This window comes from Phocoena sinus, chromosome 4 (assembly GCF_008692025.1).
Source record: "Phocoena sinus isolate mPhoSin1 chromosome 4, mPhoSin1.pri, whole genome shotgun sequence".
Classification (NCBI taxonomy): Eukaryota; Metazoa; Chordata; class Mammalia; order Artiodactyla; family Phocoenidae; genus Phocoena; species Phocoena sinus.
The window spans coordinates 99066868-99082031 of record NC_045766.1 but is presented as its reverse complement, the minus strand read 5'-3'; positions in this window follow the sequence as shown (position 1 = coordinate 99082031).

The following is a 15164-nucleotide window of genomic DNA, read 5'->3' as shown; positions in this document are numbered from 1 at the left end:
GGCGGGGCGGCGCAGAGCGGCGCGACGTGAGCACGCTCCGGCGGCCCCTCCTGCTGAGCGCCCTTCTCCACGCCCGCCGCCGGCCCGCAGCGGGTGGGAGGGGGCTTGCTTCTAGCTCCTGGATGCAGGGGTATGTTGGGAGTTCAAGCCCGCACATTTTTTTCTCTGGTGCAAAAGGAAATAAATGAGGGTTTTTCTTGAAATGGGGCGGGATGAGGCTCAGGATTTGGGGACGTGCTCTAGTACCACCCTGTTCCTTTAATGAATGGAGAAACTGAAGCCCGGAGGGAGTAAGTGAGCTGCCCAGGTTTAGGGAGCTAGCGGTCCAGGTTCTCCATCGCTGTCCTTTGGGGCTCTCTGCTACACTGTGCTGCTTTGTACTAAGTCAACTATAATTACTATCGTGTTGCTCCCGGAAAGAGAATTAATCCTGATTTTAAAGGATGCTGGAAATTCTTGCTACTGTGCCTGTAGAAGAAAAGAGCAAAAGTAATTATTGGAGTAATTTCGGCCTAACACTCTCTCCTTTTGACTCATTATCAGGACTTTTGGGTGGGGAGGCTGGCTGAAAGGAGTTGTCAGGGGATCAACTGCTCACCTCTGCTCTGGCCTGTGCGTTTCATAGCTCTGTACACAGGCAGAGGGGTCACAAAGAAAGTCCTTATTTCATTCTGTTAATAAGATTGAAACCAGAAAGCTCTTTCTGATGATCAAGGGACACATGAGCAAATGGGAACAAAGTTTACCCTTATCCAACACTTGTCCAAACTAACAATAATCGCAGCCAGTAACGAATATTTCTAAAAACGAATGCATAAACTGATGAAATAATTTGTATAGGGGTATACCTAATGGGATTTTCATTTGAACTTTCACTTAATGCCCCAAAACAGGAGACAATCATAATACTTTTGTTGAGCACCTACCGTTTTCCAGGCACTTTAAAAAATTTGTACTCAAACTTACTAATCCATACAAAAATCTATGAGAAGGATGCTACAGTTATCCTCATTTTGCATGTGAGGAAAATGAGGCACCAAGAGACTAAGTTATTAGTCAAAGGTCACAGAGTACGCCGGTCAGAATGGCCATCATCAAAATATCTACAAACAATAAATGCAGGAGAGGGTGTGGAGAAAAGGGAACCCTCTTGCACTGTTAGTGGGAATGTAAATTGATACAGCCACTATGGAGAATAGTATGGAGGTTCCTTAAAAAACTAAAAATAGCACTACCATATGACCCAGCAATCCCACTACTGGGCATATACCCTGAGAAAACCATAATCAAAAAGAGTCATGTACCACAATGTTCATTGCAGCTCTATTTACAATAGCCAGGACATGGAAGCAACCTAAGTGTCCATAGACAGATGAATGGATAAAGAAGATGTGGCACATATATACAATGGAATATTACTCAGCCATAAAAAGGAACAAACTTGAATTATTTTTAGTGAGGTGGATGGACCTAGAGTCTGTCAGAGTGAAGTAAGTCAGAGAGAGAAAAACAAATACTGTATGCTAACACATATATATGGAATCTAAAAAAAAAAGGTTCTGATGAACCTAGGGACAGAACAGGAATAAAGACACAGATGTAGAGAATGGACTTGAGGACATGGGGAGGGGGAAGGGTAAGCTGGGATGAAGTGAGAGAGTAGCATGGACTTACATACACTACCAAATGTAAAATAGATAGCTAGTGGGAAGCAGCTACATGGCACAGGGAGATCAGCTCCGTGCTTTGCAACCACCTAGATGGGTGGGATAGGGAGGGTGGGAGGCAGACGCAAGAGGGAGGAGATATGGGGATATATGTATACATATAGCTGATTCACTTTGTTATGCAGCAGAAACTAACAACACTGTAAAGCAATTATACTCCAATAAAGATGTTTTAAAAAAAAAAAGGTCTCAGAGTAATAAGAGGTAGAACCAAGATTTTAATCTAGTCAGTCTGGCTTTAGAGCAGGCTTTCTTAATCTGGGCATTACTGACATTTGGGGCCAATAATTCTTTCTCGTATGGGGCTGACCTATGCATTGTAGCAGCACCCCCAGCCTCTACCCATTAGATGCCAGTAGTGCCCGCACCCAATTTGTGACAGCCTAAAATGTCTCTAGACCCTCCATAGTTTCTCTGTGGGGAACTACTGCGTTACTAGGAACCCCTACCCAGCTGTTAACCTCACACTATGCCGCAGTTACATTCCGCACTTCTCAAGAGGAGGTGCTCAACGTTGCCCCATAGGACTCACTAAAATAGGTTCCATGACCATCACCCACATTCAGAGTATGTAAAGAGAAGACTGGAAATTGAAGGGCAATCTGCGGCAGTAGGGAATATATGGGAACAGAAGATCATCAGACTAGTGGAGATGGCTGTAGCATTTCTCCTCCTCCCCCAAGCCAAGTGACAGGGACTGCAGAGCCCATCAGAGAGAATGGGGGCATCGCAGAGGAGTACCTGACCTGCTGCTTGCTGAGCTGTGAACCTGCTGGTCTGTGCTGGGGCTGCTATCAAAGAGGAGCCCGGTGTAGTTACAAAGTTCTTGGATCCCTGAGACATGGCTGTGGGAGCTGGGGGATGGTTTGTGGACAGAGACAAGTGGCTGCTTCTTGCTGGGAGGATCCTGAAGGAGGTGGCACTCTGAGGCCAAAAGGCAACAAGAGGCAACTGCTCTAACACCCTTTGTCTTGTCAAGGACCCTTGAGTATCCTCTGGGTGGAGGGGGTGCTGTGGAAAGTATCAATACTTGGGCTTGGTCCATCGGGAGGTACCCTGCCAAAGAGAGTAACATAGCAGCTGATGAAGGCCAAGCATTAGGAGGCAGTGGGGTCCACTGGCATGGACAGGAAAGGAGGTATGGGGCCACAGGAGGTCAGTCAGAGATCTCAAGTTTAATTTTAATGCAGCCCAGTGTGTAGACCTCCAAAAGAACCTTCACCTGCATCCCTTGAAAACTTCAACATTTGAACATCCGTTATCAAGGCCAGCTACATAATTGGTGGGGCTCAGTGTGAAATGAAAACGTGGAGCTCCTTGTTCCAAAGGTAGGGGAAAAGTGTCATTAAAGGTTCTAAGGGGGCTTCCCTGGTGGCGCAGTGGTTGAGAGTCCGCCTGCCGATGCAGGGGACGCGGGTTCGTGCCCCGGTCCGGGAGGATCCCACATGCCGCGAAGTGGCTGGGCCCGTGAGCCATGGCCGCTGAGCCTGCGCGTCCGGAGCCTGTGCTCCACAACGGGAGAGGCCACAGCAGTGAGAGGCCCGCGTACCGCAAAAAAAAAAAAAAAATGTTCTAAGGTATAAAATGGTTCCTTTCCTTTGCAGCCTCTCTCTTCACTACGATGGTGGTGTTTTCAACTTGCTATTTAGTGTCATGCTCTAGGGAGCACAGGAATACTTGAAAGGTGAGTGCAGACATTCAGGAGCACTGGAGGGCCCTTCCGTGCCACCTGGACCCGTGTGCACAGGAGCACCTGTCCCACAGCCTGTCAAGGTCTCCCACCTGCTGAACACTGGTCCAGCACTGCTGTGCCCTGGCCAGGGGTGGAGAGACCAATCCCTGATGCACTGGTCATGGCCCTAGTCCACAGCAAACCAGCAAACCTCAGGAGATTGCAACGTTCCGCCCAGGGAACACTCCTTACCTGGGTTGGGGTAGTGAGAGCCTGGCTCTAGTCCAGTCACCTTCCAAACACACCAAGGTGCTACCTGCCCAGGGCGGTTACAGGGTGTGGGATGTGCGCCCCGACCCAACCCACCCTGCATCTGTGAGGCTTCAGACAGGGGCAGAGGGCAGCTGTGGGCTTCGGGCGGGGCAGGGAGAGGGGGCCAGGAAAGCGAGGTCCAGAACCCATCTCACAGGGAGGGAGGCAGAGCTGCACAAAAGACTTCACTTAAAGATCAAATTCAGATTACATTATTAACAACTATAAGATAGCAACTGCAGAGCATTAAACTCCAAGGGTGAGGCCCTGTGTGAGGGCACTGACTGCACGCCCAGGAAGCAGACCCTACCTGCCAACCAGAGGACATCAACAAACTCAGCTAAAATACATGTCATTTCAGTAAAAGATTTGCCAACTCTTTCCCTAATCCTCCCCGTCCATTCCTTGCCCCTAAACCTGGTGGAATGGAGGAGGGTGAGAGAGAGGTGTGTATTAAAGAGCAGATTCTATGTTCTTCCTTGGACCACTTCTTCAGTTCAGGGTGCAGGCCTGAGCTGGGAGAAGGGAAAACAGACTTGAATCAGTCTAGGCATTATAACTGAAAATTATTATCATTGTTATCAAAGTGAGTATTTTGTATGTATGTATGTGCTTGTTGATTGATGGATAATTCAAAGTATCCAAAAAGCAATGGGATTCACCTGAGAAGTCCGCAAGGGGCAGAGAAGGAATAGCTAATAAAGCATGTTTGACAATAATTGATGAAAAATACAGCCATTTTCCACCTGTACCTCCAACAAGTTCCAATTGTTTCACATAAAACTATGGGTCAGGGATACGATAAATGGGTAACAAAGTAGAACTCACCAGAAATTCTCTACCAGTACATTCACTGCATAAAAGGGGTAAGTGATAAAGTCATGAGAGAGTAATTTGAAATGGGTTATTTGTGTCAAGATGGCATATTGATTACTTAGTGACCAACATGCAATTTAATTGCTTTGATTGCCCGAAGACACACCATCTTTTGTACAAATGAGCAATAGTCATCTGATGGCATTAATCTAGACCAGGATATTCTCCAAAATAATCAAAGGAATTAATTCTACATTCAAATCCAAATCTTTCTCCAAGATATATGGGACTTTAAGGAGTTTGTTTTCTGGATCAATCACATTTTTAGCTTCCACCTTGGCCTTTCCTTTGCCTTATTTTTCTCTCCTACTTTAAATTCATATTATCTTTATAAGTCGTATTAAATTATTTGAGCTCATTTTCACAAAGCTTTCTCTTTCTTTTCTGTCTACCTGAATTGCATATTTATTTAAAAGCTGTTTATCAGGTCCTGAGTGAGCCTCCCTTCACCTTGATTCGCCATTTAACTTAAATATGACCTCATCCAAGATACAATCTAATTAACAAAAGATATTTTAAGCTATTTTGGGGTGGTGTGATGGCTCTAAAAATGTATTTGATGAGTGGGTTTATGTTTATAACACTTCTTTAAAGTGCAAAATGCTTGAAACACCTGCATTAATGTTCTCTGAAGAAGTAAGAGAAGAAACGAATATGGGTGCAACACATCCATCCTTCGGGTGCCTTGTTCAGATAGTCTGCTTGGAAATATTAGAACTTATATGTCACTTTTAAAAGACAGTCTTGTATATCAAACCTCAGAAAGTCTTATTACTTCACACTAGCTTTAAAAATAGTTGGTAATGACACTGTAACTTCATCTATTGATACTTTTGATTGCCTAAGGCAAGAAATGATCAACTAGCAGCACAATTTTGTAGAAAGCCTTTGAAGCACTCTTGTATGAATACGTTTCTATAATGAATTGTATTGATCCTAGGTTTAAAAGTAATAGTTCATCCTTCATATGACCTAACTGATAATAAAACATAGTTCAGTTTTTCCTACAATAAATTAAGTGTCTATATATTGAAAAGAAAACTATGGTAATTTTTCCCAATGACCGTGAAATCTGTCATCACTTGGCCCCATCATTGACCAAAAAGCATTATGATTCAGCAGTGGATTAAAATGGAAGAACAACTGACAATGTTGAACTTTTTCTGAAGCCCCAGTGTTCATGGAAAGCACAGCAAAGGTTGAAAAATCCCCCCACCATTTTGTTTTCTGAGAAATGGTCATTTTGCTCTCATATATTCTGAGATAAGACCCACCGCTACCCTTCCCCAGTGGATCTGACTCCCATGTTTAATATACCTCTTTGGGTTTCTCAGTCCCCTTCCTTTACTTTGAGATGTTCCTAATTATGAACATCCTTCCTGTTGCAATAGCCTGAAAAAATCATCTCCTTAATTATCCCATGCATTTTGTCTTGCATAACTTCTTTTTTTAATTTAATTTTATTTATTTTTGTTTGTGTTGGGTCTTCGTTGCTGCGCGTGGGCTTTCTCTAGTTGCAGCGAGCGGGGGCTACTCTCCCTTGCGGTGCGTGGACTTCTCATTGCGGTGGCTTCTCGTGTTGCGGAGCACCAGGCTCTAGGCTCGTGGGCTCCAGAGCGCAGGCTCAGTAGTTGTGGTGCACAGGCTTCGTGTCTGTGGGGTATGTGGGATCTTCCCGGACCAGGGGTCGAACCCATGTCCCCTGCAATGGTAGGCAGATTCTTAACCACTGTGCCTCCAGGGAAGACCCATAACTTCCTTACAAGAGGAAAAAAAAAAGTGTTCAAGCTCTTCATTAAATCCTGGGAAGTCAAATTGCAGTTGGAAAGTGATATGACTTTGAAATTAGGCAGGACTTTAAGTTTGATCGAGTGTTTTAAAACAATGTTTACAAGGGAAGAGTGGATGCCTCCATTCACAAATGAGGTAGTTGGAGTGTAACACTGACTGCTTTGCCTAAGGCCCCGCCAGGAAATAACAGTAGCACCAGGTATAGAATTGTAGTTGAAATAGCAATTTCCTTACCACCGCTTTCTTTTGCTTCTTTAAGGATGTCACTTAATTTCATTGGAATTTTGACCTTCAGTATGGTAATAGAATTAGATATAATTATTTTCCTCATTAATCTTCATGTTAAAAAATTATATGTATATATATGTGCGTGTATGTGTGTGATTTGAACAGGCTTATGAGTCGTACAAAACAAAATGAGACCTTACACGTTAAAACTAACCCGCCTGCAAGGATTAAGACAATGTAACCATAAATTATGATTTTGTAGAAACTCATATACAACTATTTACAATCTCAGTTATTCTTCTACTTACAAAGATGGTTTGTTGTGGGAATAGCAGTCCTGCAAGGAAGCAGGATTTCAACAAACAGGACTGCTTTAATATAAGCATTTTATACAATGCTGAAACATCTTTTATATAAAAGGAATGCCAGTGGATATATATTCATATATATACATGTATGAAGGCTCTGCTTTGGGGGGGAAAATGAACTAAAAAAAGTTCCTTTAGTTACAGTAATCTATACTCCAGAGCTTCTGGACAAATAGACGAGTCTGACATGGCAGATTCTAGTAGCAAATAGGGATTCTTATAAAGAGAATAAATGCTGAAATTTGGATAGGGCTAGAAATTTCATTTGTTTCTAAAATAATTTCACTTCTAAATATTCTTTATGTCGCTAACTGCAACCCATTATAATGGCACACAATGGGAAATAAAGCAGATGTCCCACAGGAGGAGATGGGCTAAGTAAACCACGGTGCACTCATTCAGTGGGCTGCTCTGCAAGTATAAAAATTAGTTTGCAGGAAAAAATGGCATAGTTGTCTATGGAAAAAAATTAAACAAATTGAAAAATATATTGTTTACGATCTAAGGTAGAAAATCTGGCTACAAATGGCACAGTTTAGACACATTTTCAAGTAGAATGTATGTTCAATAAGTCAGGGGGGTGTTCATCTTCAGTTACTGTATCCCCAGCAGTGTTTAGTACAACATAAGGGTTTACATTAATAAATGAAGATCTATACAAAATGATTTCGTTAGAAAAATATATGTTATGCATAGAAAAACTCTAAGAATATTCATTAAAATATGAACTATTTGAGTGGATTTTTTTTTTGGCCAACTGGTATTTTTAATTTTTATAATGAAATTGTATTTCTTTTGTAATCAGAACAAAAACAATAAACTTAAGTTAAAATATATCTTTTCATAGGTTTTTCAGAGCGGTCCTTATAAAATAGTCCTGATAAAATAGCCCATTTCTATATTTAGGCAGTTTATAGAGTTGGCTGGCTCTTTCTTAATCTTGGAAAGCAACTTATTTTCTGAAATCTTCACATTTTATCCAAGCTTATCCCTCAGTGAACAATCACACACAGTCTGTTCCAGATTGTAATCAGTAAATGAAGTGAAAATCACAATGAGATAACTATTATATGCTGTCTGTCACTCACAGATTGATTTCCCAGGTAGCTGTGATTTCATTCTTCATGAAATAAGAACAAAACCAGGAACGTTGTTGCTCCCCAGCAGAAGCAAAGCTCACATGAACAGTTCTGTCCTCACCATCTTCAACAAGCCACCGATTTGAGAAGAGAGTGAGCTAAAATCCTAGGAGCTTATTGTGAACGCTCTAATTAATGCTCTTGAGCAGTAAATATATTTTAGACATTTATTACTGAAGAATGCAATGACTGTGTTTCTAGACATTAACAAAAGTTACGTTTGCTTGGCCAACAATTGTGCATTAATGCCCCTCAAGAGGAATGCCGAGTGTATGTGTCCTGTGATAGAGACCCATTTTTCTGGGCTAGATTGCCAAATGTATACAATGATGCATTTAAAATTGTGCAATGAATACGCCCAAGGGAAGTGTTAGCTGTCCTGAACGTTATAGATCAAATGGAAGAAAGAAAGCAATGTCTGAAAAACTGGAGACTCAGAAGAAGGGAATTGTGCAGATTTATTCTGTTCATTTACAGATTTGTCTTTTTTTTTTGCATCGATTATATACAGAGTATATCATATATCAGAAGTAGAAATGTTAATCCAACTGTAGTATTTTGCTTAAATAATAGCTACAAATTCCCAAAGAACCACCTAGGATATTAATCTGTTCTAGATTTTGAAAATATAATCCTAGAAAATTTTACCCCCTTTAAGTCAAGCTTAAAAACTATTAAATGAATACTTATAAATTGTATTTATGGTTTATCCAATTAAACAGAGAAAGTTTCAAAATAAATTATATTAGCTCAATTTTGGACAGTTTCCTAGAAAAATATAATCCTTGGAAAGTTTTGAAAGAACTGAAAATGTTGTATTAAGAAAATAGAATGAAGTATCCCAGAATTAGCCTGCCCATGAGGGAAGTCATAATAGAGAAAGAATTTGCCTTTAAATCTTTTGCACCCAAGAGGAAAATAAGTTTCTAGAACAGTATGTTATTCACAATAGAGAACCAAAACCAATGTTATTGGTAAACAAGCAGGACGTTATTTGTCTCTTCACCTGCCATGAAATAATTCAAATCATTTTAGTTCACTTTATGGTAAAATAAATGGCAAGACACTGAAAGTAATACACCATTTAATTTATTTCCCTTAATTCAATCCCAGAAATCAAAATAGGATGGGAAATATTTCATACTTCCTATCAAGAACTTATCTCTAAATGGAATCTTTTTCACAAATACTCAACACAAAAGCATGCAAACTGTCAATCTACAAAATGAATGCTGATCATTGGAGGGTTTTCTACTTACCAAACATTTATTTAATACCCACTTGACCTAATTTACTTGGTTCAACCAAAGTTACTACAGATTGCTACGGGATACATAAATTTCATTCAATTTTTTCACTCAATACCAAGTCTGTAAGCATCTTCAGTTGTTTTTAAATTGAGAGCCCTCATCCCTTCATGGATGTTTTTTCCCTTCTTTTGATATCCTCTTTTCAGAACCCAGGTAGCGTAGTGTATATACCTCTAATTTAACATCCATTACATTTATTATTTATTGTAGCTGTCATTTCACTGTTCCTACTATGCTGTGCACTCACTGATGGCAGGAATGTCATTTTGTATTTATTTTTTAGTACGTAACACCAAATAAAATACCTAGTACATGTAGGAGGTCAATAAACATTTGGTGAACAAAGGTAACTAATTAAATACCTCCAAAAAGCTATGAAAGCTATAACTACGAGATGTTACTATTGAAGATTAATGTATTAATCTAACATTAGGATGGGAAGACTGAGTGATGTTTAGATTTTTTGTCCCCCCTTGGTGTCAATAACATATATGAAACTTAATAGTAAAATAGGATGAAAGACTTGATTGGAGATGGAAGAATGAGGCTCTTCATGGGAATCTCAGCTGTGTGAGTGACCATGGTGCCACCTTGATGCTGATATTCTACCTCAGAGGGATTCACCACTGTTAGGTAATCTAGCACTAAGGAACAGACTCTCCTGGAATTATTGTGATAGTCCAGCTTTATTCCTCAATTAAATGCAGACAATTTACATTTAGAAAGCAAGGAGAATCTAAATGAAGCATTTACAAAGCCCTTCCCTATGGAAACTGTATTTCCATACTCTGCGTGCCTATGACTATTATTTTTCTTTAAATCTTTGAGTATAATTGCTTTACAATACTGTGCTAATTTCTGCTGTATAACAAAGTGAATCAGCTATACGTATACATATATCCCCATATCCCCTCCCTCTTGCGTCTCCCTCCCACCCTCCCTATCCCACCCCTCTAGGTGGTCACAAAGCACTGAGCGGATCTCCCTGTGCTATGTAGCTGCTTCCCACTAGCTATTTATTTTACATTTGGTAGTGAATAAATGTCAATGCTACTCTCTCACTTCCTCCCAGCTTAAACTTCCCGCTTCCCGTGTCCTCAAGTCCATTCTCTAGTAGGTCTGTGTCTTTATTCCCGTCCTGACCCTATGTTCTTCGTGACCATATTTTCTTTTTTTTTTTTTTAAATTCCATATATATGTGTTAGCATATGGTATTTGCTTTTCTCTTTCTGACTTACTTCACTCTGTATGGCAGACTCTAGGTCCATCCACCTCACTACAAATAACCCAATTTTGTTTCTATTTATGGCTGAGTAATATTCTGTTGTATATAAGTGCCACATATTCCTTATCCATTCATCTGTTGAAGGACACCTAGGTTGCTTCCATGTCCTGGCTATTGTAAATAGAGCTGCAATGAACATTGTGGTACATGACTCTTTTAGAATTATGGTTTTCTCAGGGTATAGGCCCAGTAGTGGGACTGCTGGGTCATATGGTAGTTCTATTTTCAGTTTTTTAAGGAACCTCCATACTGTTCTCCATAGTGGCTGTATCAATTTACATTCCCACCAACAGTGCAAGAGGGTTCCCTTTTCCAAACACCCTCTCCAGCATTTATTGTTTGTAGATTTTTTGATGATGGCCATTCTGACTGGTGTGAGGTGACACCATATTGTAGTTTTGATTTGCACTTCTCTAATGATTAGTGATGTTGAGCATCCTTTCATGTGTTTGTTGGCAATCTGTATATCTTCTTTGGAGAAATTGTCTATTTAGGTCTTCTGCCCATTTTTGGATTGGATTGTTCGTTTTTTTGATTATTGAGCTGCATGAGTTGCTTGTATATTTTGGACATAAATCCTTTGCCAGTTGCTTCGTTTGCAAATATTTTCTCCCATTCTGAGGGGTGTAACTTTTCGTCTTGTTTATGGTTTCCTTTGCTGTGCAAAAGCTTTTAAGTTTCATTAGGTCCCATTGTTTGTGTTTCCATTTCTCTAGGAGATGGGTCAAAGAGGATATTGCTGTGATTTATGTCATAAAGTGTTCTTCCCTATGTTTTCCTCTAAGAGTTTGATAGTTTTCTGGCCTTACATTTATCTGTTTAATCCCATTTTGAGTTTATTTTTGTGTATGGTGTTACGGAGTGTTCTAATTTCATTCTTTTACATGTAGCTCTCCAGTTTTCCCAGCACCACTTATTGAAGACGCTGTATTTTCTCCATTGCACATTCTTGCCTCCTTTATCAAAGATAAGGTGACCATATGTGTGCGGGTTTATCTCTGGGCTTTCTATCCTGTTCAATTGATCTATATTTCTGCTTTTGTGCCAGTACCATACTGTCTTGATTACTGTAGCTTTGTAGTATAGTCTGTGGTCCGGGAGCTGATTCCTCCAGCTCCTTTTTTCTTTCTCAAGATTGCTTTGGCTATTCTGGGTCTTTTGTGTTTCCATACGAATTGTGAAATTTTTTGTTCTAGTTCTGTGAAAAATGCCATTGGTAATTTGATAGGGATTGCATTGAATCTGTAGATTGCTTTGGGTAGTAGAATCATTTTCACAATGTTGATTCTTCCAATCCAAGATTCTTCCAATCTCTCCATCTGTTTATATCATCTTTAATTTCTTTCATCAGTGTCTTATAGTTTTCTACATACAGGTCTTTTTTCTCCTTAAGTAGATTTATTCCTAGGTATTTTATTCTTTTCGTTGCACTGGTAAATGGGAGTGTTTCCTTAATTTCTCTTTCAGATTTTTCATCATTAGTGTATAGGAATGCAAGAGATTTCTGTGCATTAATTTTGTATCCTACGACTTTACCAAATTCATTGATTAGCTCTAGTAGTTTTCTGGAAACATCTTTAGGATTCTCTATGTATAGTATCATGTCATCTGCAAACAGTGACAGTTTTACTTCTTCTCTTCCAATTTGGCTTCCTTTTATTTCTTTTTCTTCTCTGATTGGGTGGCTTCAACTTCCAAAACTATGTTGAATAATAGTGGTGAGAGTGGACACCCTTGTCTTGTTCCTGATTTTAGAAGAAATGGTTCCAGTTTTTCACCATGAAGAATGATGTTGGCTGTGTGTTTGTCATATATGGCCTTTATTATGTTGAGGTAAGTTCCCTCTATGACTACTTTCTGGAGGGTTTTTATCATAAATGGTGTTGAATTTTGTCAAAAGCATTTTCTGCATTTATTGAGAGGATCAAATGGTTTTTATCCTTCAGTTTGTTAATATGTTGTATCACATTGATTGATTTGTGTATATTGAGAATCCTTGCATTCCTGGGATAAACCCCACTTGATCATGGTATATGATCCTTTTAATGTGCTGTTGGATGCTGTTTGCTAGTATTTTGTAGAGGACTTTTGCATCTATGTTCATCAGTGATATTGGTTTGTAGTTTTCTTTTTTTGTGACATCTTTGTCTGGTTTTGGTATCAGGGTGATGGTGGCCTCATAGAATGAGTTTGGAGTGTTCCTCCCTCTGCTATATTTTGGAAGAGTTTGAGAAGGTTAGGTGTTAGCTCTTCTCTAAAATGTTTGATAGAATTCGCCTGTGAAGCCATCTGGTCCTGGGCTTTTGTTTGTTGGAAGATTTTATTCTTTTTTTTTTTTTGGCGGTACACGGGCCTCCCACTGCTGCGGCCTCTCCCGTTGCGGAGCACAGGCTCCAGATGCGCAGGCTCTGCGTCCACGGCTCATGAGCCCAGCCACTCCACAACATGTGGGATCCTCCTGGACCGGTGCACGAACCCACGTCCCATGCATCGGCAGGCAGACCCTCAACCACTGCAACCACCAGGGAAGCCCTGTTGGAAGACTTTTAATCACAGTTTCAATTTCAGTGCTTGTGATTAGTTGTTCTATTTTCTATTTCTTCCTGGTTCAGTCTCGGAAGTTTGTGCTTTTCTAAGAATTTGTCCAATTTTTTCCAGGTTTGTCCATTTTATTGGCATAGAGTTGCTTGCAGTAGTCCCTCATGTTTCTTTGTATTTCTGCAGGATCAATTGTTGCTTCTCCTTTTTAATTTCTAATTCTTTGATTTGAGTCTTCTCTCTTTTTTTCTTGATGAGTCTGGCTAGTGGTTTATCAATTTTGTTTATCTTCTCAAAGAAACAGCTTTTAGTTTTATTGATCTTTGCTATCATTTCCTTTGTTTCTTTTTCGTTTATTTCTGATCTGATCTTTATGATTTCTTTCTTTTTGCTAACTTTGGGGGTTTTTTTGTTCTTTTTTCTCTAATTGCTTTAGATGTAAGGTTAGATTGTTTATTAGAGATTTTTATTGTTTCTTTAGATAGGATTGTATTCCTATAAACTTCCCTCTTAGAAACGCTTTTGCTGCATCCCATAGGTTTTGGGTCGTCGTGTCTTCATTGTCATTTGTTTCTAGGTATCTTTTGATTTCCTCTTTGATTTCTTCAGTGATCTCTTGGTTATTTAGTAGCGTATCATTTAGCCTCCATGTGTTTGTATTTTCACAGATTTTTTCCTGTAATTGATATCTAGTCTCAGCGTTGTAGTTGGGAAAGATACTGGATATGATTTCAATTTTCTTAAATTTACTGTGGCTTAAGTTGTGACCCAGGATATGATCTATCCTGGAGAATGTTCAATGAGCACTTGAGAAGAAAGTGTATTCTGTTGTTTTTGGATGGAATATCCTATAAATATCAATTAAGTCAATCTTTTTAATGTATCATTTAAAGCTTGTGTTTCCTTATTTATTTTCATTTTGGATGATCTGTCCATGGGTGAAAGTGAGGTGTTAAAGTCCCTTAGTATTATTGTGTTACTGTCGATTTCTCCTTTTATGGCTGTTAGCATTTGCCTTATGTATTGAGGTGCTCCTATGCTGGATGCATAAATATTTACAATTGTTATATCTTCTTCTTGGATTGATCCCTTGATCATTATGTAGCATCCTTCTTTGTCTCTTATAACAGTCTTTATTTTACAGTCTATTTCGTCTATATGAGAATTGCTACTCCAGCTTTCTTTTGATTTGCATTTACATGGAATATCTTTTTCCATCCCCTCACTTTCAGTCTCTATGTGTCCCTAGGTCTGAAGTGGTTCTCTTGTAGACAGTATATATACGGGTTTTGTTTTTGTATTCATTCAGCCAGTCTGTGTCTTTTGGTTAGAGCATTTAATCCATTTACATTTAAGGTAATTATCGATATATATGTTCCTATTACCATTTTCTTAATTGTTTTGTGTTTGTTTTTGTAGGTCTTTTCCTTCTCTTGTGTTTCCTGCCTAGAGAAGTTCCTTTAGCATTTGTTGTTAAGCTGGTTTGGTGGTGCCGAGTTCTCTTAACTTTTGCTTGTCTGTAAAGGTTTTAATTTTCCTTCAAATCAGAATGAGATCCTTGCTGGGTAGAGTAATCTTTTTGTAGGTTTTTCCCTTTCATCACTTTAAATATTCCTGCCACTCCCTTCTGGCTTGTAGAGTTTCTGCTGAAAGATCAGTTGTTAACTTTATGGGGATTCCCTTGTATATTATTTGTCGCTTTTCCCTTGCTGCTTTAATATTTTTTCTTTATGTTTAATTTTTGATAATTTGATTAATATGTGTCTTGGTGGTGTTTCTCCTTGGATTTATCCTATATGGGACTCTCTGCATTTCCTGGACATCGATCCACTATTTCCTTTCCCATGTTAGGGGAGTTTTTCAACTAAAATCTCTTCAAATATTTTCTCAGACCATTTCTTTTTCTCTTCGTCTTCTG